The sequence below is a fragment of the Chionomys nivalis genome, chromosome 21, assembly GCF_950005125.1.
Source record: "Chionomys nivalis chromosome 21, mChiNiv1.1, whole genome shotgun sequence".
Taxonomy (NCBI): Eukaryota; Metazoa; Chordata; class Mammalia; order Rodentia; family Cricetidae; genus Chionomys; species Chionomys nivalis.
In genome coordinates, this window is record NC_080106.1 from 46,222,556 (window position 1) to 46,245,973 (window position 23,418).

The 23,418-nt window shown below is 42.2% G+C and overlaps 1 protein-coding gene across 1 annotated transcript in view; it reads left to right on the plus strand.

The window, feature by feature from the left end:
• Ttc29 (tetratricopeptide repeat domain 29) overlaps positions 1-23,418 on the plus strand; it is a 219,667-nt gene that overhangs the window by 37,464 nt on the left and 158,785 nt on the right. The gene's annotated exons all lie outside the window — the stretch shown is intronic.

Sequence of the window (23,418 nt, forward strand, 5' to 3'; positions counted from 1 at the left end):
CTAGCTCTTGTAGACCAGGCTGGTCTCGAACTCACAGAGATCTGCCTGCCTCTGCCTCCCAGGGAATCCTAACTTTTATCTTCCATCTGGAAGGCAATCAGTGTACCCACTGAACTATTTCCCCAGAACCCATAACCAACTTTTTTACATGGCTTCTGGGGATTGAAGTCAAGTCCTCATGCTTGTATGCAAACACTTTACTGATAAGCCATCTCTTAGACTCCTAGTCCTTAATGTGCTGTGCAATAATACTTCTGTACTCTGTAAAGATTTGTCACTCATATTGGTTTAAGAAAATGCTGATTGGCCAGTAACCAAACAGGAAATACAGGCAGACTAAGAGAATTCTTGGAAAAGGAAAAGAGAGGCACCGTCACCAGTCAGGCATAGAGGAAGAAAGATGAGAATGCCTTACTGAGAAAAGGTACCAAGTCATATGGCTAAACATAGATAAGAATTATGGATGAATTTAAGTCATAAGAGATAGTTAATAATAAGCCTGAGCTAATAGACCTAGCAGTTTATAATTAATATAAGCCTCTGTGTGTTTCTTTGGGACTAAAAGGCCATAGAATTAGACAGGACAGAAACTTCCATCTACATTAATGATCATGAGGAATATGTCCCCAACTGTGATTTTTTTATCACCAAATTTTATCGAGGTTAATTAAGGTTGATACTTCCTATCATTAAAGTATCCCACTTTAGCTAGAGGTAACTTTAGTTAGAGGTAACTTCCTTTAGCCAGTCAGTCTCTTGTCTGACTCTGTCTCTGTCTCTCTGTCTCCCTCCTCCTCCTCTCCCCCTTCCTCTCTCTGCCTCTCTCCCTCCTTCTATTTTCTTATTCTTCTCCCTCCCTCCCCTTCTGTCACATACAAAGAATTCCAGGCTAAGCGCCTTAACCTCCTGCTGATTCCTGCTAAGAGTCATTGACTCTTGAAGTCACACTCTAAGTGGACACTTGTCACTCTAGTTTGGGACTATTGAGCTGATGCTAGTTTGGACTTATTTGAGAAGTGTGCTGTGTGCCCTGGGTAGGTGAGTAGCTTGTTGGGACAGCTGTCATGCTAATGAGAGACCAAGGCAAACTACTCTGGCAGCACCTTCCTAGTACTGCAGCCCTCAGAAGACTCACAAGGGCAGGAAGGAAGAACAGAGCAAGGGTGGGCCCCTCTGTTCTACAGGCTCGGGATGGCTCAGGAAGTGTCATTACCCACCTGGTACGGTTAGAACCCAACACAGTAGCCACTGGATATGGAAGAGCCTTGATGCAAGCCAGTTGAGCATTAAGGATTTGTGCATCTTCCCCTCCCCTGCAGGACTGGAAGGGGCAAGAGGGTGGGGGAAAGGACAGGAGGAGAGGCTTGCACTCAGTCTTAGGGGATGGTATCTACAAAGCATGCATAGCTACAGAGGCTTTCAGAATTTGGAAAACACACCAACCTCTCCTCTCCATGAAAGGACCACAGGGTCAAGATCAAGATCAGTTGCCTCTAGCTCCCACCTAATGGGTTTCCATGGAGCTTCTGAGAAACTAGCATGTAGGGATCTTTTCATCCTAGATCTGGGGATTCTGCATAAGGACTGCTCTCCTTAAAGAGAGTAGTTGGCCCAGTGTAAACATTTGTCTGTGATGTCTACAAAAAACTGGAACAAATGCCTCAAACTGTAAAGGAAGAATAAGAGATAAAGACAATGAAACAATGATAAATAAGGAGTGTCTGGGGGAAGAACACACCTGGGAGGAAAGCAATGACCAGAATTATCTCAAAAAGGCTTTGTTGACCCTAAAATACCTTATGATTAAAAGAGCTTTTCTACTCCAATGAATGTTCATAAAGAGAGGTCCATATTTTGAAGCCTACTTGAAAGTCTTTTGAATACTTCATGAAGAACAATGTCTACCTACATGAAAGAGAAAACAGACTGCATTGAGACAGGAGGCAAACAAGGTTCTGTCTGCTCATCTCAGCGACAAACACCAGAGGACAGAAGAGTCTAGTGGGAGGAAGAGACAGGGGCACTGGGCGCCGGAGGAGAATACACAGTCTACATCCTGGTTCTCCCACAAAGCCACCGGAAAACATGCTTAGCAATCCCTGCTTTAAAAGCACCATTAACAGGCTGAAGCCATTAAGAACACTAACTGCTCTTCTAGAGATCCTGAGTTCAATTCCTAGCACCCACATGGTGGCTCACAACCATCTTGGAGGGATCTGATGTCCTCTTCCGGCATAAGAGCATATATGCAGATAGAGCACTCATACATAAAATAATTTAAAAAAAAAAAAGGTACCCTGAACGTAGCTTTCACATGTACTGTAGTCTAGAGCCAAACTGGTCAAAATGAGAAATTCAGGACAAGGGAAGCCTCATACAAAAGAACTAGCCGTAAACATTCAACCCAAGTATCTACAAAGCCATGTTTACTAAAAAGAAATTAAATGGTTTTAGTAGATGATACATAAAATTAAGTACAATAAAATAAAATAATTTTAATTTTCTCTTTATGCTTTTCCATATTTACAAAACATTTAGAAATAATGTTTATTACTCCTTTAGTTTATTTTATTTTTAACTCTTATAAGACATACTTATTATTGTCCTTACCAGAATGCAAAATGATTTTTAAATCTTTTTAAACTACATCTATGAAAAAGAGAATATAAAGTGCAAATGGGAAATGCAAACATTAGCTTGCTTTTTCTAATTTGTTCTAACCCTATGTAGTAGGAGCTATGGGCCACTTCCCACCGCTCAGTTTCTGGCCACCGGCTAGCTTTATCAGAAATAATTACACGGAAACTGTATTCTTTTAAACACTGCTTGGTCCATTAGTTTTAACCTCTTATTAGTTAGCTCTTACATATTGATCTAACCCATTTCTAATATTCTGTGTAGTACCACGAGCTGGCTTACCAGGAAAGATCTTAACCTGCGTCTGTCTGGAGTGGGAGAATCATGGCGACTGACTGACTCGGCTTCTTTCTCCCAGCATTCTGTTCAGTCTTCTCTGCCTACCTAATTTTCTGTCCTATCAAAGGGCCAACGCAGTCTCTTTATTTAACCAATGAAATTAACACAAAACAGAAGACTCTCCCCCATCAACCCTGTATTAGTCTAGCAAATAAAACAGAAAACCTTTGACTGTTACTAAAATGAACTGAGTCATTTTAATAAAATTTTGTTTATTCTTTGAGAATTTCATACATGTAAAATGTGTTTTGATCCCAGATTGCCACCAACGTGTCTCCTTCCCAACATGATGGCCTTCTATCCCTTTCTAAATAACCCATGAATTCATTTAATGTTGCCTTATGTGCATGGGTGTGAGGTGACAGACTGATGCTCACGGCTCAGAGAAAACTGACTGTCCCTCACCAGCAGCCATCAGGTGCCAATAGTTCCTCAGGTACCAGGGAAACCTCAGAAGCTCTCCCTCAGAGAGAATTACACATGTATTTTAGAGGTCCACTGCCAGCAGTTATGTTAAGATCAGTTTAACTGGGCAGAGGGAGTGGCTCAGTGGGTAAGGTGTTTGCAGAACATGCATGGGGACCTGAGTTCAGATCCCCAGCACTCATGCAAAAGCTGGTCATGGAAGCATGAGTTGGCAAGCCCTGCACTGGCACGGGGACAGGTGGAGACATGTGGGTGCATGGAGTGCGTGGTCAGCCAGCACAGCTGGACTGATGAGCTTCAGGTTCAGTGAGAGACTCTCGGAATCCAAGATGGCGGACGATCGAAGGATCAAGCAAGTAAACCTAGTGTCAAGCTCTGACCTCCACATGCACACATGTACCCACACAGCATGTGCACATAGCACACACACACACACACACACACACACATCAATTCATACACACCAAACATTTAGTTTATCCTAAATATCATAGACAAAAGGAACCCGAGTCGTTGGATCTGGTCTTGACACACATTCTCAGATTGTGTCAAATCTAGCTTATTTTAAAATAAGATTGCATGAGAAACTTTTCTTAAATGAACTGTAAAGAACAGGTAGGCTATGTGGCTGCATATTTATGGTTTTCCATGAGGAAAACCTTTGAAACAAAGACCAAACAAGACAAAAGGATGAGGAAAGCCATTGTTGATTATGCCCCTCTCGTGCCAAGTATAGGATGGATTCAAAGGACAAGATACCTCAGACTGTCCTTGGACAACAGGGTTTATATCTGTCCATTTCTCTGTCTTCTTGGGAATTAGTCTTTTTTTTATTTTTAAAAATAGATTTACTTTATTTTATGTGTCTCTGTTTGCCTTTTTGTATGTATAGGAACCACATGCGTTACTGGTGCCCATAGAATCCAGAAAAGCACATTGAATTGCAGGGAACTAGAGCTAAAGATGGCTGTGAGCCACCATGTGGATGCTGGCTCCTGCTCAAGAGCTGCAAGGGCTCCTAACGAGTGAACCAACTCTGCAGCCTCCCGGAGATTAATCCTAACCTCCAGTCCCTGCAGACAGCTCTGCTCAGAGCAGCCCTCCCTCTCTGTGTGCCTCAAAACAGTGTTCAGAGACTTCCCCTCCTGCAGACCGAAGCCAGAGTGTACCGAGTTCAGAGTTCCCCCAAGCAGGCTTGTCTCTGTGCAGAAGCAGAGAGAGGGAAAAGTCCCTGAGGTCAGAGGTGGGAGTAGAGAGCTTTCTATCAGAAACAAAGTTGAGAAATTTGAAGTGCAGTTTTTTAAATTGGTTTTTAAAGACCCAATTCAAATGCATTAAACAAAAGTAGAAACTATTTTAAACACTCATAACCATGGATTAATTAATATTCTTAGGTAAAAGACATTTACAAATTGGTGAGAAAAGCCTCTAAATAGGAACTGGAACTAAGAGAATAAATAATTGAAAGAAAAGAATTCAATTTAATCAGATAATAAACAAGGAAAAGACCAATGCTAATACTTTTTTTTTTAAGTTTTTTAGGTTCGTATGTGTGTGTATGTCTGTGTGAGAGTTTATTTTCATCATGAGCACACATGCCCATGGAGGCAAGCAGTGTTGAACACCCTTAAATCTGTAGTCACAAGCATTTGTGAGTTGACGTGGCTGCTGGGAACCACAATTGGGTCATTTGCAAGAATAGCGTGCATGCTTAACCACTGAGCCATCTCTCCAGCTCCAACATGGTATCTTAAAAAGTAAATCACTCAAAAACTTTGGTGGTATGTTATAAAAAAAAATTCGTGGGTCTGGAGAGATGTCTGAGTATTCAAAATTGTGTTCTATGCTCTCTTCTGGCCTCCGCTGACACCTGCACACATGTGCACACACATGCACACACGTGCACACACGTGACTTATGTCCACAAAGACACATACACGTAAATAAATATTTTAAAATATTAAAAGGTCAAAGCTAAGAGAAGCAGAAAGAAGTTAATTTAAAGTTCCTTCTCCACTTCACATAAAAATGTTTTTTATCACCCCAATAAGTAAATAAGGTGGCACACGTATCCACAGAAATCAGAAGACGAGTTAAGGTAGATACTATGTACTCTAACCTCCCCTTTAGAGACAAGGAAGCTAGTGCTCAGTGACGAGACAACCCACTTTCCAGAGTTAGTAAGTGGAGTATAGGAATCTCAGTGTGGTCAACTTAAAGCCCCATCTGCTTCTTCACTGTTTGACGCCATGTAAGCATAGAACCAAGGCATTGGCTCAATGCCTCTCAGCTACTTTAAACCTCCATGTATCAATCTGCAGGATTTCACTGATTTTATGAACATCTATGCTGTGCATTTGTGTGGATATACGCATGTCAAGCATATGAGTGGTGTTCAGGGGCCAACTTAGAAGAGTTAGTTCTTCCCTTCTTTCACATGGGCCCATAGTTCAAATGGACTGAATTCAGGTCATCAGGCCCGTGTTTGACCTGTTGATCCAGCTCGCATGCCCCTCCAATTGCTATTTTTATTTCAAATCCTCATCTGATATTTAAGGTCTCTCAAAAGCAGTCTTCCTTTGCTATGTGATGATCATTTGATTTATAATGAAATTCATGTTTCTGGTACCCAGGCCTCACACTTTCCCACTCTGTGGTCCTGGTCTAGACCTCTAGTTCTTCGGGCTCCATCGTTATCTCTTAAAACTTTCTGTCCTTTTTATAGTGCCTCTGCGAGGTTTCTACTGGCTAGTTTTGCCCTAACTGAAAAAGAACACACACACACACACAGAGAGAGAGAGAGAGAGAGAGAGAGAGAGAGAGAGAGAGAGAGAGAGAGAGAGAGAGATCAGTTCTAACACTACAAAAAGGCTCACCCTGCAAAGTGAGCCCCATTATTCTGCTTCAATACCCTTCTCTAGAGGCCTCCCCAGTTGAGATCTTGTAAATCTGAAGGGTTTTAAATCCTCTCAACAGCGCTTACATCTCTATTAATTTTTAATAAAATGAAAGAGAAAATAAAATACCACACTAAAAACTGATATATCCTTTGCATGTCTTTTAGTTATTAAGGTTGTTTTTCTAATAAACTGGCAAATGCTATCCCATGACAAATAAGAAATTACAATAAAATTTCTATCAATTTTGGTGTGACATCTTTGGTTATATTAAATGATTATATTTTTACCTTTTTTAGCACTGAATATCATGATAATCAACTTCACTTTAAATGCTAAAGAATAAAAATAAAATTACATTTATAACAGAATATGTAATAAAATAAAAAGCCAAAATGCTAGGAAGGGATTATTTATAGGAGACACTAAAGAGTTTTTGAAAGTCATTTTGTGTTGTTTCAGATTCTGTTCAATGGATCACTCCCCCCATGACTGTGCTATTTGGCTCGTCTAAAATGAGCCTCTCATTCTTCATGTGCACTGAGGAGATCCTTGACAGACTGTTTTTCCCTGAAGTAATATCTTTCCTTAAAGAAATCTTTGTCACTGGACTGTATTGGTTTTCTGGGGCTTCCGCAGCAAAATACTGCTAACAGGGTGAGCTAAACAGCAGGAATGTGTGGATTCACGGTTTTAGAAACGTGGAGGCTAAAATCAAGATGACCTCAGAGTTTGGTTCCTTCTGGGATCTGTGAAGAAAGCCTGTTTCAGGCCCTCTCCAGCCTCTGGTGGCCCAGGAGCTCCTTGGTTTGTACACTGTGCCCACTCTTCACGTCATCTCCCCTCTATATGTGATCGCCCTGTTGATGCAGGCTGTCACAATGTCCCCTCAGAACTGGACAAAGACCCTCACCCACACAGTCGTATTCACAGCTACTGAGGGGTGAGCTCTCAGCCCCACAGCATCCTTGGAAAGCACCCACAGCCTGTGGTGCTACTGAGAGGAGTTGGAAGCTTCAGGGGCTAGCAGAGGAAGTTAAATTGTTCGGGAGTCTGACTCTTCCTCTGTAGCTCCACTTACCATGCTAAAGATGAGCGGTTCTGCTTCAGTGAGCCTTCTTGCCCTGATGTTCAATCATGCCACAGAAACTGAAGCAAAGAAGCCAGGAGCTAAAATAACATTTTCTTCTTCTGAGTTGACTTTCTCATCTAGTTTACCATAGTAACAAAAATCTAGTGCAGACCCATAACAGACACGGCTTTCAAAGTCTTGTGAAATGAGGAGAGTATCTTTAAGGCTTACTGCAGTTGTTCTGGAGCAGCTCTGAGAGCACTCAGCATCAGCAGTACAGACGCAGAAGGGGAGCAGTTTCGATGTTTGCGCAAATGATCTTTGTAAGATTCATGATTGTTTATTATGTGTATGTGTGTGTGGTGGCAAGAGGTGGGAATTGGACCTCCTGGAGCTAGAGTTAGAGGGGGTTGTCAGCCACCTGATGTGGTGTTGGAAACGGAACTCAAATCTCCTGGAAGAGTCGAAAGCACTCTTAATTGAGACCCTCTTTATCTCTTCTTAATTGTCAAAAATAAGTCTTAGGAATGTTATTTCGAGAGTAAACAGGATTGTGAGGAGTGTGGTGCTCTGCTCACCACAACGCCATTTGTAAGCTGATTTCTGTGCCCATCGTCAAGTGTGGCTATGAAGGATGCGTGGTGCTGGGGTACATCAGTAGCAAGCTTGCAAACCCCAGCTCTAGAGAATGCATTTGGAATTTGAGAAAGTCTTCAGAGAAACAGAGTAGAAGTCGGAGCAGCAGCAGGATAAGGTGTCTGCAGGGACCCCATTCTCTAACAAGTGAACCACCTCTGCAGCCTCCCGGAGATTCATCCTAACCTCCAGTCCCTGCAGACAGCTCTGTACTCGCCTGTGGCATCTCCCATCACATCTCCCGATATTCCATCTCTGTCCTCAAATCGGCCTTGTCATCAAGTGCTCCAAGTACCCTCTGTAGGTCTACATAGATAGTGTTTACCCACATGAAGGAAAGTAGAAAGTTATAGAAAATAACTTCATGAGCCACTTTTGGGAGCTTATGCCTTCCATGAAGACACAAAAATCTGCTGCAGTTGGTTTTTAAGGTGGTCTTATCTTTTCTTGGAAACATCAATATCCCAGACACGTGGAACGGGCAGCCCTGCTGCAGTAACGGGATCCTGTGGCAGGAGGCACAGAAAGCAGTTGTCTCCACCTCGGTCGGGCGTTTGCTGCCCTTCCTGCAGGTCCCTCTAGTCCCACTTTGCCATTGCTTGCCAATGGGTCAACACGTGCAAGAGCAGTCCTTGGGTCAGCGTGGAAGAAGCAAAAAGTGTTTACGGCTGCTACTTCTCATGAGTTGGGATTACTAAGAGCTGATGTCCAAGAAGAGGCATGATGTGGATAGAGAGGTCAGGAGACCTGTGTCCTAGACTAGAGCAATGAGACGAATGTAGTAAGCTGTAGATGATATCCATTCGCTTAAACTAAGCTGGGAAATAACAGTGTGAGTTCCTTTAGATAAAGGAGTCTTAGTGCCATGCCGAATCTTCACAGCTATCTAGTGAACTTGACACAAAGGAATAAGTGAACAATTTGGTCACCACCATATGGTTGGTAAGTAGCTGGTCACCAACTTGAATCCAGAATTCTTTATTCTCTTTCCTTTCTCTGTGTTATACTCAGGATAGCTAGACACACACTGCTTCTTTTGAGGGATTTAAGAACAGAACTTGAGGCTAGGCAGTAGTGGTGTATCCCTTTAATCCCAGCACTCAAGAGGCAGACACAGGCAGATCTCTGTGAGTTCAAGGCAACCCTCGTCTACAGAGTGAGTTCCAGGACAGGTTCCAAAGCTACACAGAGAAACCCTGTCTCAAAAAAACAAAAAGAAAAACAAAAGAGAGAATAGAATAGAATTTGGGTCCCCAGGGTGCCTACCTAAGAAAGCCTGCTGCCCATGGCAGCCTGATCAACTCGGCTGACATCAGGCATGTCAGTCAACACCAACACCTACTCCATCTACCTGCTACTAGACCACAAGGAGGAGCCAGTGGTCTAGAACCATATTCGGGATCAAGTCATTGTCCCTGAAGATAAAAACCTGAAGCATGACTGTGATCAAAGAAGTTTATATGATGCTTCAGAGACCAGAGGCCTTGAGAGTCGAGGCAATGAGTGTTTGCATGTAGAGCTGCATGGGCAAAAAAATATACCAAGTGACACACTGCAGTCTCCAGTGCCACTGGGACTAATGAATCTGTGATGGAGGAAGAGAGCAGTGCCTACTCTGTGGGGAGAGATTGAACCATGTCAACGTCCAAGACCTGAGCTGCCTCTAGAGGGCATGTTGATGTCCATATGCCACACTGGGCCCATGTTACTACCAAAGGCCACACTGATGCCTTGGTTTTTGCCACCAATACTTGAGGCCATGTTGACGCCCATGGGCTGTGATGCTGCTGGAGGTCATGAAGATATGTTGTCAACTGAGACCACATTGATGTCTATGGTCCATGTTGCCAAAGGGGGCCATGTCTTAGTCTGTGGTTCTGCTGCACCCAGGGACTGTGTTGATGTCCATGGCCCATGTTTGTAAGTGGAGACTGCTCATACATTTCCCAGATGCCCAGACCCAAATAAACATAGAAATTATATTAATTACAACACTGTTTGGCCAATGACTTAGGTGTATTCCTAGCTAGCTCTTTTCTTAAATTCACAAATTACTATTAATCTGTGTATCATCACAAGGCTCTGGCTTACCAGAAAAGGTTCTGGGTGTCTCTCTCCTTTGGCAGCGACATGGCATCTCCTTGACTCTGCCTACTCTCTCTCGAGATCTCTTCCAGCCTGGCTATATTCTGCCCTGCCATAGGCTGAAGCAGTTTCTTTATTAACTAATATTAATAAAACATATTCACAAGATATGGAGGAAAATCCCACATCATCTCCTCTTTTCTGTCTAAATAAAAAGAAAGGTTTTAACTTTACCATAGTAAAATTACATATACGAAACAGTTATCAAGCAAGAATTATAGTTACAACATTTAATCCATTTACATTTGGCAAATTAAGAAAATATTCTATCATCTATCCTATCTCTGTGAGTCTAAAGTTTTATACCTAATTTATCCTTTATCATAACTAAGGAAACTGTAACTATCTATTTTCAACTCTTCAAAGACCACAGAAGGATATAATATTACCTAAGCAAACAGGAAGTGCATTGTAAAGAACTTCCAAAACTCTAGAATTGACAGAGACATCTTGCTGCCTAGACAGTCACTTAAAGTTCTTCTGTAACATTGGAGCATCCATCTTTAGCCTACAGGCCCATAGTATCTGGGAGACTTTTCTATAAAGCAGGAAATTTGAAAAACTGTTTTGCCTTTATTAGCAGTTTTTTCAGTCACTTTCTTCTGGGTCCTGCAGAATGTCTGGCAGACTCTTTCATGAAGCAGAAACCCTGAAGGTACCTGTCTTATCTTCTTTAGGCAAGTTCAGCAGTCATTTTTCTGTGAGTCCTGCATGTATAGTTCATGTAGCATACCGTCAATGGTTCAGGAAAGAACAGTTTCTTGCCCAAATGGCTAGCCTTGTCACACTGAAAGCAAATTCCATAATGAGTTTCTTAGATGGCCGTCAGTCTCTCTGAAGTAATTGGTGATGCCTGAAACAGACATGTCTCACTGTCAAGAAAAGTCTAAGTTCTTAAAACATTTTAAGTACCATATTCTGTATGTCTTCGAAGTGTTAAAGATTATATATCTAACTGAAATATATCTCTGTATATCTAGAAAACCTAATTATCATGACTATAAGTTTGATTATCATAAATGACTACCTATTAAACTGTAGTTTTTAATTATACATTACATTTTTAAATGAGCTGTATAAACATACCTTAAACAAGAGAAGAAATATATATGCATATATTGTGTATAGTGCATTACAAAATTGACCTTAAATTTGTATCAATAGACAAAGATTCATACTAATGCAAAGTATTCATTTCTATATCATATCCATTTTTTATTGAGAAAAACATTGATTGTGACCATTAACAATTTATAATCAACCTCCTTTAAATAAAAACAAACATTTATAAGCAATCATTTTGGAAATTTGGATGTAGTTTTCTCCAAACTGTTTGTTTTCTCCTGCTGTTTGTTGGGGAAAGTACTTGTAGGTTCATGGAGACCTTTTGGGGGAGTCTTGTTCCATCAAACCACATTAATCTGAAAGGAATCTACAGGTTTCAGTCCTCTGTAGAAACAAAAGCAGAATATTTTTTTCAAAGTAACATGTCCTTAGACTCAAATTTTGAAGTCAAGATACCTTTAAAATATATATTTTGGTTTAGCTTAGCAGACTGTACAATGAAATGTTTCTCTGTATATAGCTTATTTACAGTCAAATTTTTAAAGAAAACATAATAATATGCATAATCTATACTCTCTGTGTATTTTCCATCTTTAAGTGGCTTATTTTTCTTTACCCCTTTAATCTATGGTTGTACTCTTTTCTATTACTTTTTCTCTTTTTTGGACATCTCCTCCAATTTTTTAAACACATTGTGACTCATTCAGGGGTTTATTTTTGTCTGACTCTGTCTTTATTGCATATCTGTAATCATTTTCTGACCAGAAGTGCCTTTTAAAAAAAAATGCTAAGTGGGCATGCCTAGGAACAGCTCCACAGTTCTGCCTGTTGACTGCCCAGTCCAACATGGTTAAGGTATGTTCACTGCCTCTGCTAGCCACACTTATATCCCCAGCTCAACTGGGACACAGAGGGTCTATATTACCATTAAACAGCTAGTAGCATGATGCTCACAAACCCCATTTAAGTGTTCCCATAACAGGACCAGCATGAACCAGGAAGCTGGCTATTAAAGGAGCCATGCAAGAAGCCTTCTCTTAAAGGAGCTGCACCTCTACTTGTGGCCAGAAAACAGAGCCTATCTGAAAAAATGTGGCTACCAAGAAGCTACCCTTGGCTCCTGTTTTTATGGTTCTAGAAATCCTTTTTTTTTTTTTTTTTTTTGGTTTTATGTGGATCCATACCCCAGATAGTGGGTGCCATTTTGTAAGTGGAGATTACTTATATGTTTCCCAGCCATCCAGACCCAAAGAACCAAAAGCTACATGGATGCCTGTGGCCTGTGCTGCTGCCTGAAGCCATGTTGATATCAATGGACTGGACTGGGCTGCCACCAGGGACTGCACTTGTGTCTGTGGCCCTTTGTGCCACCAGAGACCATGCTGAGGTCTGTGGCATGTGTTGATGCCTGATGCCAGGTGGATGTCCATGGTTCATGCTGCGGCCAGATATCATGTGGAAGTCCATGAACTTTGTTCCTGCTGATTATAAAAGACAAGGAAAGCTGCTTCTGCTCTGATACAAATAATGGCAAACTCTTAGTTGGGAAAGAGAGATGTAGAAAGCTTCTGTGACATATCCTACCCCCACCCAAAAAGTAACAACCTAGACAGAAAGCCATTAAAGAGAACTCTTAAAATTTGTGATAAGGATAATAAAGTGTACCTCTCTACAATAGAAGCATACTGGTAGGGTGGGGAGTGGGAAATGACTCACTTTTCTGGGAATTTGACCATGCTCCAGAGACTACATAAACAATATAAATTGGACTTGCATTTTTTTTAAAAAAAATCTCTTCCTGGTGGGAGACCAGAAGGGTACAGAGTAGACTTGGAAGGACTGGGAAGTAAGGGTGACTAAGATGCATTATATTCTCAGATAATCAATAAAAACACTAGACTAATTTAAAAAAAATAGATTTGAGCAAACAGAATAAATCAGATGTATCGTCAATGCACAAAATGACAGAGTAAGGACATTGTTATGAAATACCCATGTTTCCCTCACTTACAAGGTAGGTGCTCCCATTCCCACTATAAAGATGCATAAACAGGGTAGCAAGAATTTGAGGTTTTTTTTTTTTTCAAAAATGGATTTGCGGTGTTATCTTATTGCAGCTAATACCAAATATGAGGCCTAGTTTCTTAACAGACAAGTTCATAAAATAACATGTAAGCTGTAGGCACAATGCCCTACAGAGTGTCCAGGACTGAGACTTTGTCTTGGCTGGTGACCCCCTGAGTCCTGCCCCCTGCTCTTTCTTCCAGGAATTTGTTTAGTTTGGTTCCTTATGTACACAGAATTGCAGCTTCTGCTCTGTTCGTCATCCCACGGGATGATGTCCTCAAGGCTCCTCCATGCCACATACTCAGGGTTGCCTTCGATTTTAAACTTGAGTAATATTAGCTGACAACTGGAGCTGTCAGCATCCAAAGGCTCCGTGTCCCCTCCCGGCCTCCACTGCCTCCCAGTGCAGGTGGTCAACAGTCACCTTGCAAGGCTCCCTTTGGTTTTATTTTGTCCTTGATCTATACTTATAAAAATTATAATAAGAAAAGGTGTCTGAAAGAGGAAGGCTCAGATAAAATTAAGAATGTAAATGTTTGGGGAGGGTTGTTGTTATTGTTTGTTTTTGTTTTTTCAAAACAGGGTTTCTCTGTGTAGCCCTGGCTGTTCTGGAACTTGCTCCGCAGACCAGGCTGGTCTCGAACTCACAGAAATTCACTGCCCTCTACCTCCCTAGTGCTGGGATTAAAGGTGTGCGCCACCACTGCCCAGCAAGAATATGAGTGTTCTATCTCACTTTTTAAGTCATCTTGCATTTGTTAACCAATCAAACAGTTGGTCTTCTTGCTTCTGTGCTCAGCTCTACACCAACCCAGGAATCCAGTGCAGTGTTAGCAAATATGTCATGGCACAGTAGACACCAGCGCTAAACCCTCTCATTCCTCAGTGCATGCTACCCTCTGGGCTATCCAGATGACACATTATAAAAGTGTTTTTTAAAAGACTCAAGAGATAGCTCCATCTCAGAAACAGTTACTGATCTTGCAGAGGACCTGGGTTTGGTTCCCGGCACCTACCTTGTGGTTTGTAACCATCTACAACTCCAGTTCTAAGATATTGATTGATGCCTCCCTTGACCTCTGCAGGCACTGCATTCATGTGGTACAGATACATGTATCCTGGCAACACTTCTACACAACCTGAATTTTTAAAAAGCAGGGTTTTTTTTTTTTTTGACAAAAGCTAGCTCTCTGAAAATTAGTACAGCATAGAGCCCTTCCAGAGATGGAGAGCAAGTGAGAAAGGAGAAAGACTGGGAAAGCCAGTCAGTGGGAACAAGAGGGTTTGTTTGTCTCCTATAGAAGACAGGGTTTCCTGTCCTACTCTGAAACACAGTGGAAATCAGGCTGCTTACTCGCTGTGGATGGAGTAACTCAGGACAAGGGAATCTAGTCTGGGGTGGAGAGAGTTGCACAGCCCTGGAATGTGCTGTGTTAACTGGATAAATGCAAAGGACACTACATGGGAGGGACAATTAGTCCTCAGAGGTCAGCAGGGAGGGGAAATCCATGAAAACTTTATCTTTGCATATAAATACAAACTTTATATTTGTATATGCATATCACACATACACGTAAGGAAGAAGGGGCGGATGTATTCCTCGTGAAAAGTGTATCACCTAAGAAATTTTTCTGATGGTTTAACTTCATAGGAAAGGCTAATAGCTGAAGAAGAAATAGAGCAGGCTAGCAGGAGAATCGGTATCTTAAAAACTCACTGGAATAATTGTGAGGTTCCATTAAATACTTTCTAAAATTTAAAAAGGAAAAGGTACCTGTGATTCAGTGTGTATTGGTGGTGGTATTGGGACTCACTGAAATGGTTTTAGAATGTAATATACATGATTTCAGGATGCTGTTATGAAAACACACAACATGGAAAGGAATCCTTATAAAATAATAAGAATCAGAAGAAAACTACATCGTTCTTTACAACTGTGTAAAAAGATATGAATGGGTATAGAAAAGATTAGCATAAAACTTGAGCAAAATAAGTCAATTTTGATGATGAATGATATTGTTGCTAGGAATATTTTAAGATTTTTTTCCCCAGTAGTTTCAGCTTGGCTGCTGCTGTTTTGGCACTCATGTATCTTGCTGCTGCTGTTTTTGCATGTATGGGTTTTTGGTGTAGGAGTTCCTTCTGTTTGTGTATTGCTTTCATTGGTTAATGAATAAAGAAACTGCCTTGGCCTAGTTGACAGGGTGGAACTTAGGTAGGTGGAGAAAATAGAACTGAATGCTGGGAGGAAGAAGGGCAGAGTCGGAGAAGCCATGGATCCTCTGCCTGAGATGGATGCCAGTTAGAATCTCCGGTAACCCACTGCCACTTGTCAATATAGAGATTATGGGAGATGGGTTAAACTAATATGTAGGAGTTAGCTAATAAAAAGTTAGAGCTAATGGCCAAGCAGTGTTTCAATTAATACAGATTCTGTGTGGTTATTTCTGGTGTAAGCCAGCCAGGTCGTTCGAACAAGCAAGCAGGCCCTTCCCCTGTGCTGCTGCTGTTTTTGCACACATGTGTCTTGCTGCTGCTGTTTTTGCACGCATGTGTCTTGCTGCTGATGTTTTGCACGTTTGTGTCTTGCTGCTGATGTTTTGCATGCATGTGTCTTGCTAGAAGCAACTTTTCTGTTTTGTTGAGTTCTAGTTTCAAAGTTTATTTGTATCATGGGTCATAGATAGGATAATTGGCACCATCCAAAATTCCCCAGAATACACGGAGTCCCTGGGACTCAAGGCTTTGGGGGTTAGAATCAGGCAAGTCATTGGTAAACTTGCATGAATTGGTCACCCTAAGTAGAGTGATACATATCTCTAAATCCTAGCATTTTATTCATGTGCTAACAGTAGTGAGAGCAACAGTGTCTGCGTTATTTGCTGCTAATAGATTGTTGACAAGCATTGTAGGAGTATTTGGGGCTTTGAAAGATTTTATTCTCCATCTAAATTGCCATCAATTTTAAAATTTATTGCAGTGAAACCTCCCTTCCATGCGAGAGAAAATGGCACTTAGAATGTCAGAGCCTTCTGAGCAAAGCGTCAGGCTACTCTTTGTTATTCTCCCATACCATACATCTCAACCGTAGCCTCCCCTCCCTCCATTCCTCTCAGCCCCCATTCTACCTCCCCTCTGCTCCAGATCCGCTCTTCCTGTTTCCTTTCAGAAAAGAGGAGACTTCCCAGGGATATCAACTGAATATGGCATGACTAGTAAGACAAGGCACAAACCCTATATCAAGGCTGGATGAGGTGACCCAATAGGAGGAAAAGGATCCCAAGAGCAGGCAAAAGAGTCAGAGACACTCCCACTCCCACTGTTAGGAATCCCACAAAAACCCCAAGCTGAACAACCACAGTGTATATGCAGAGGACCTATTGAAGACCCATGCAGACTCCATGACTGCCATTTCAGTCTCTGTGAGCCCCTATGGTCCCTGCTTAGTTGATTCTGTGGGCTATGTTCTCCTGGTGTCCTTGACCCTCTGGCTCTTACAATCCTTCCTCACCCTCTTCTGTGGGGTTGCTCAAGATCTGCCAAATATTTGTCTGTGGGTGTCTGCATATGTTCCCATCAGTTACTGGAGGAAGCCTTCTGATAACTATTGGAGTAAGCATTCATCTATGAGTATAGCAGACTATCATTAGGAATCATTTTCATTGATTTTTTTCAAGTCATGTTTGATTCTACCCTAGGTCTCTGGGCCATCCAGCTTCCAGTTCCTGGCTACCCAGGCCATGTTAGTCATGGGTTCCCTCTTGTCATGTGAGCTTCAAGTTAGACCAGTCACTCCCACAGTTCTGAGTGACCATTACCTCAGCACATCTTTCAGGCAGGACAGGTTGTAGATTGAAGGTTTAGTTGCTGGGTTGGTGTCTCAGTCCCACCACTGGAAGTCTTGCCTGGTTACAGAAGATGCCTGTTCAGGTTCTGTATCCTCCATTGCTAGGAGTTCTCACTAGGGTCACCCTCATAGGCTCAGGAAGTTTCCACTGTACTAGGTTTCCACATCTCACACACACACACACACACACATACACAGACATACACAGACACACACACACAGCCTGAATTACAGCTGTCTCTCACATATGCTCTCCCTCAGTAATCTCTGTATATCTCTCTCCGACTTCATCCTTCCTGTTCCCACCCACCCCAGTCCACCCACAAAATCTACTCTATCTTCCCTTCCCTGGGGATCCACGCCACTCCACTCCCCTCCTCCAATCCCCACTCCACCTTCCTTGTTACTTAACCTGTCTGAGTCTATGGATTGCAGAATGATTATCCTTTGCTTAACAGTTAATATCTACTTATATGTAAATATATATCAATCTGGATCTAGGATGCCTCACTCAGGATGATTTTTTTCTAGTTTCATCCATTAGCTTGCAAATTTTCTGATGTCATTGATTTTAACATCTGAGTAATACTCCAACTGTGTTACTGTACCACATTTTCTTTATCCATTCTTCAGTTTGGGGACATCAAGGTTGTTTGCAGTTTCTGGGTATCATGAATAAAACTATTGTGAATGTAGTTGTGCAAGTGTCCTTGTGGTATGGTGGAGGCTCCTTTGTAGGTGGATCTTAGGGTAGATAGATTCTCATCTTTCTGAGGAACAGCTACAGTGATTTCAATAGTGTACATGTTTGCACTCCCACCAGCAATGGAAGAGGATTCCCCTTAACACTACATCCTCTCCAATATGAGCTGTAACTTGTGTTATTGGTCTTGGCCATTCTGACAGGTGTAAAATGGAATCTCAGAATCATTTTGATTTGCATTTCCCTGATGGCTAAGGATGTTGAACATCTCCTTAAAGTGTTTCTCGGTCATTTGAGATTCTTCTGTTGAGAAATCTCTGTTTAGAACTATACCCCATTTTTAAATTGGATTATTTGGGGGTTTGATGTCTAGTTTCTAGAGTTCTTTATATATTTCAGAAATTAGCTCTCTGACAGACATAGGGATGGCAAATAACTTTTCCCATTCCTTAGGGTACCATTTTGGTGTTTTGTTCTTTACCTTACAGAAGCTTCTCCATTTCATGAGATCCCATTTTTAATGGCTGATCTTAGAGTCTCCATTATTGGTGTGTTGTTCAGGAAGTTGTCTCCTTTGCCAATACGTTCAAAGCTATTTCCTACTTTCTCTTCTATCGGGTTTAGTGTATCTGGCTTTAGTTGAGGTCTTTGATCCACTTGGACTTGGGTTTTGTGGAGGGTGATAAATATGAATCTATTTGCATTCTTCTACATGCGGACATCCAGTTATGCCAGCACCATTTGTTGAAGATGCTGTCTTTTTTAACCATTGTTTGTTGACAATGTTCTTTTTTATTCCCATTGTGTATTTCTGGCTTCTTTATCAAAACTCAAGTATCCATAGGTGTGTGGATTTACATCTGGGTCTTCAATTCTATTCCACTCATTCTTTTGCCTGTTTTTATGTCAACACCATGCAGATTTTATTACGTTAGCTCTGTGCTACAGCTTGAAATCAGGGATACTGGTACCTCTGGAAGTTCTTTTAGTGTTCAGGATTGTTTTTTGCTATCCTGCATGTTTTGTTTTTCCATATGAGATTGTGGATTGTTCTTTCAAGTCTGTGAATAATTGTCTTGGAATTTTGTTGGGGATTGCAGTTGCATCAAATCTATGGATTACTCCTGGCAGGATTGTCATTTTTACTATGTTCAAAGCATTAGTCTTGAAAACATAAATGTATTCATGGGCACTTCAGGTATCTGAAGGAGGGGAAAAAGTAGAAACAAAGCAATCTCCCAGGACACCTTGCAAAGCTCTTTGTGGGTTTTCCTGATAGTGTAGCCGAGTCCTAGCCACACCTGTTGTAAAACTAAGCTGGTTCCTGGAGAATTTTCCCTCCTGGGTCATAGTTAAAAATAAACCCTAGGACTCAGGAAGTAGTTCAGTTGTCAGAGTGTTTGCCTAGCATGTATGAAGCCCTGGGTTCAAGCCCAGCCTCCAGATAAGTAAAATAAGAAAATCCAGACATCTGCCTATAAATTGCTTTTGAAACTGCATCTTAAACATCTTTTGGAGGACAGTGCCCCAGAAGTGTCTCTGTTTGCTAGTGAGGAGAAGGGAGAAGTCACAAAGCCATGCAAACACAGGAGACCCAGAGCACGGGGAGGGGAGAGGACGGAGTGGGGAAGGGGGATTGCACAGACAAGAGCAGGACTGTCCAGAACCCCTCCCTGGGGCGAATGTGCCATTGACAGACTCAAAACTGCCAGCTCTTTTATCACACACTTAGATTTTGCTGGAAACCCCAGGAGTTAGTTGTGGGTGTGACTCCTATCATACATTTTCCGAGATCCACGTGATCAGATACTGCTGGACTGAGGCACCTCACAGCTCATGCACTCAAACTTTTCTAAGGACACCACCTGGCCTCATGCTGCTGTTTCTGCACAGAGTAACTGTCCCCTTTTGGGCTCTGTCAGTTTAGCACCCATCTGCGCTGTGTACACATGCGGAAGACCTTACAGGATTTAATGAAGAGATTCTTTTTAAGTATTGATAGCCAAGAGAAAATTATACCGTGTTTGATCTGTGTAAAAGAATCAAAGTCCGAGATCTTTGAATGGAACTTCGGATAAAAATGTAAATAGGTTACATCCCTGAAGTCTGATATATCTTTAAACAAGACTGCAATGAAACTTTATTAAAGCTTCAAATGAATTATTTCATGCCTTTTTTTTAGTTCATTTTCTTCCCCTTTCTCTTTCATGTCTGTGTTCCTGACATTGTGGCTTGTATTTTACCTGTCTTTTTCAGGGTGTTTTAATTATTTACTGCTTAACGAGTAGCACAGAGAGGAAGCCCCGCCTGGTTCAGGGGTGCTGCTGCCTATGCAGCAGGGTTTTCTGTTTGAAGGCTTTGCAAGGGGCCTTGGCTGGCTGCACCAAGCCCTCAGCCATCTCTGCAGCAGGTAACTGCCCTGGGCCTGTGCTTTCTTTGCCGCTGAGAAACACTGCTCCAAACTGCGTCTGCAGAGAGGCATGCCTACCAAGGACCAGAGGAGAGAAAATGCTTTCTAATTAGAGTCTTCAGTAGCAGTCAATGGGTTGAGGAAGGCTCTTCCATATAAAAGAAAGGAAAAGAGAAAAGAACGGGTGTGGGGGGCAGTGGAAAGTAGAGAGGAGGGAAGGGGAAAGGGAGGAAAGGGAAGAGAAAAACAGGCAATAGACAAATAAAACACAGACAACCTTGTAGCAAAAGTTACTGAGTCTGTGAAGTACAGGTATAAGCATGGGGTTCACACCATCTTTTCCCCAAGATCTGCAGCTAAACTGAGCCGAGCTGGTGTCGGGTTTCAGAGGGCAAGCTCTGCAGGCTTTGTGAAAGGGTGATTGGGTCCTGATGCTGGAGCTCAAACCTGAAATCAAGGCCTCTCTTCCCTCTTCTGCACCATCAGCAGCCATCGCTAGCATCAACAGCAAGCAAGACAGTCACTAAGGCTGTTACTATAGACCTAAGGTGTGGACACATAGATGCTAATCCTCAGGGTCAAATGAGGAGACAAGGAGGGAGGGAAGAAGGGAGGGAGAGTGGGCGGGAAGGAAGGGAGGGAGGGAGGAAGGAAAGAAGGAAGGGAAGAGAGGAGGAAAAACCTGTCATGAGAATCATTTACTAGTGTGCCTGGCAAGTAAGTGGCTAACTATGTGGTTTATCTCCTTCACACTCACCTAAATCAAACATTTTCAGTCTGTTCATTGATTCTCCCTCTGTAGTATCCCAAATAGCATGTTCATTACCCACCCAACAAAGATGTGGAGAACAGCTTGCTCCCTGGCTCCTCACTGCCCGCCTCTGCCCACTCCCCTCACTCACATGCTTACAGAGTCTGGCAGATAGTCTCCTACATCTTTCTCTTTGCTCATAGAAATGTATTCAAAGCAGGCTGAATGTAGTTTATTTAAAGCCATGAGCAGCGTGGACTGCAGGTAAAAGCAATACCGCTAAAACTAATGGACGGTCCCTCGTTAGTGCTAAAGTCCATCTGGGACCTTGATCTGCAGGCTTGTGTGCCTAAGGACACGTGGGAGTGTCTGAGCACGCAGCACACTGGCCTCGTGTGCACAAAATACTGCCTTACATTTCTAGGGCTTTTCTGTTGTTATTGCTTGATATTTTAAGAAGACTTTAAAACTATAATAGGAATTTTCAAATAAGGTAAAACCATGAATGTAAAGTAATGTTATCTGAAGAAAACTGGACGTTCCATAGGTTTCTTCATGAGAAATACTGATTCCATGTGTACAAATTTTACAAATGTTTTACCTTTTCTTTGAGATGGAGTCTCATGTAACTCAGGGTAGCCCCCAATTCAATATGTAGCTAGGGCTGACCTTGAATTCCTGATCCTTGTGCCTCCACCTTCCAAAGGCTAAATTACAGCTGTGTACCATCACACCCGGATTTGGTGGTGCTAGGGCTTGAACCCAGTGTTTGATGTTTGGGGGGGGGTTGTTTGTTTTAATTTTGAGACAATCTGATATCTTCAGTTTATCCTCCCTCCCTTTCTCTCTCTCTTGTTTTAATTTTGAGACAATCTGATATCTTCAGTTTATCCTCCCTCCCTTTCTCTCTCTCTCTCTCTCTCTCTCTCTCTCTCTCTCTCTCTCTCTCTCTCGGTTTTTCAAGAGAGGGTTTTTCTGCATAACAATCCTTGAATCCTTGGTGTCCTGGAACTTGCTCTGTAGACCAGGCTGGCCTCGAACTTGCAGAGATCCAACTACCTCTGCCTCCCGAGTGTTGGAATTAAAGGCGTGTGCCACCACTGCTTGGCTTGTTTATGCATTTTTTAAGACCAAAGAAAATGTATTAGGCAGACTTATTACAGCTGTGACACACACCAAGAGAAACAGTTTAAAGGGTAATGGTTTGTCTTGGGTTGTGGTTTCAGAAGTTTCTCAGCTTTGGGCTGGAAGTGAGATAGGACCTCATGTTAGAGAGAGCTGCAAGAAGCTGAACTGCTCACTGCATGGAAGCCAGGAAGCAGAGAGGAAAACAATAGCAAGAGGAGTCTTTCCAGGACCCTGGGGCCTCTTCTTCCAATCAGACACAGCTTCCAAATAATACTATCATAGTTTGGATCTGCCAAGGGACCAATCCTTTGATTAGGGCAAATCCCAAAGGGTCTCTTTTCCCAAAGCCAGCAGCTCATAAGCACACCTTTGGGGTGGGCACTTCGTATCTATCCCCAAACTCAGACAGCAACTGTTGGCATTTGGCAGTGGCATGTGTGCACTGAGCACACCTGGGCTACATAAATATCAAAACAACAAGTGTTAACAACAAACACCTCCTCCAGGGCCTGTGAAGGTCAAGGCAGGCTTTACCCTGATCTGATGTGGCCATCATCATAATAAAGGCCTTGTGAGTCTCCCCTCTGACTCCAACACACACCCACGCACACATACACACACATAGAAACAGATTTACACATACAGCACACAAAGAGGCACAAATACACACAGAGGCACACATACACACACTGAGAGACATACATACATGCATACAGAGACACACATGCACACACAGAGAGACACACGTACACAGAGAGAGAGACACAAGTATACACACACAGAGATGCACACACACACAGAAAGAGACACACGTACACACACAGAGAGAAACACATACACATACATAAACATACACAGACACAAACACACATGCACAGTCACACACACAAGCCCACCTGATATCTGTTGAAAAGAAACTTAGCTCGCTAAGGTTCCTCCCTGCATCTCACAGTGGCTTCTTGAAAGGGCACACTTCCTGTCCTGTTGTTAGGGTTGTTATTGTTATTGAGTGTGGAAGCAAACCTTTGTCAATGGCCTTCCATTTTGCCATGGCATACACAGGAGATGAATGATGGAATTCTGTCTTTCCCATTGGCAGGATGGTAAGCCTCAGCTATGCCAGCATGTATAGTGCCGTCATAGTCATTATAATTGAATGTAAATATGGAAAGATGATGTAAATTGCTTTTGCAGTTAAGCCAAAATGGAAAGCAATGTCTTTTGCTTTTATGTAGGGTGGTAGCATTTTTCTCGTTTTGCTTCTGCTCACTATTGCTTCTAGCACATTTTGTGTC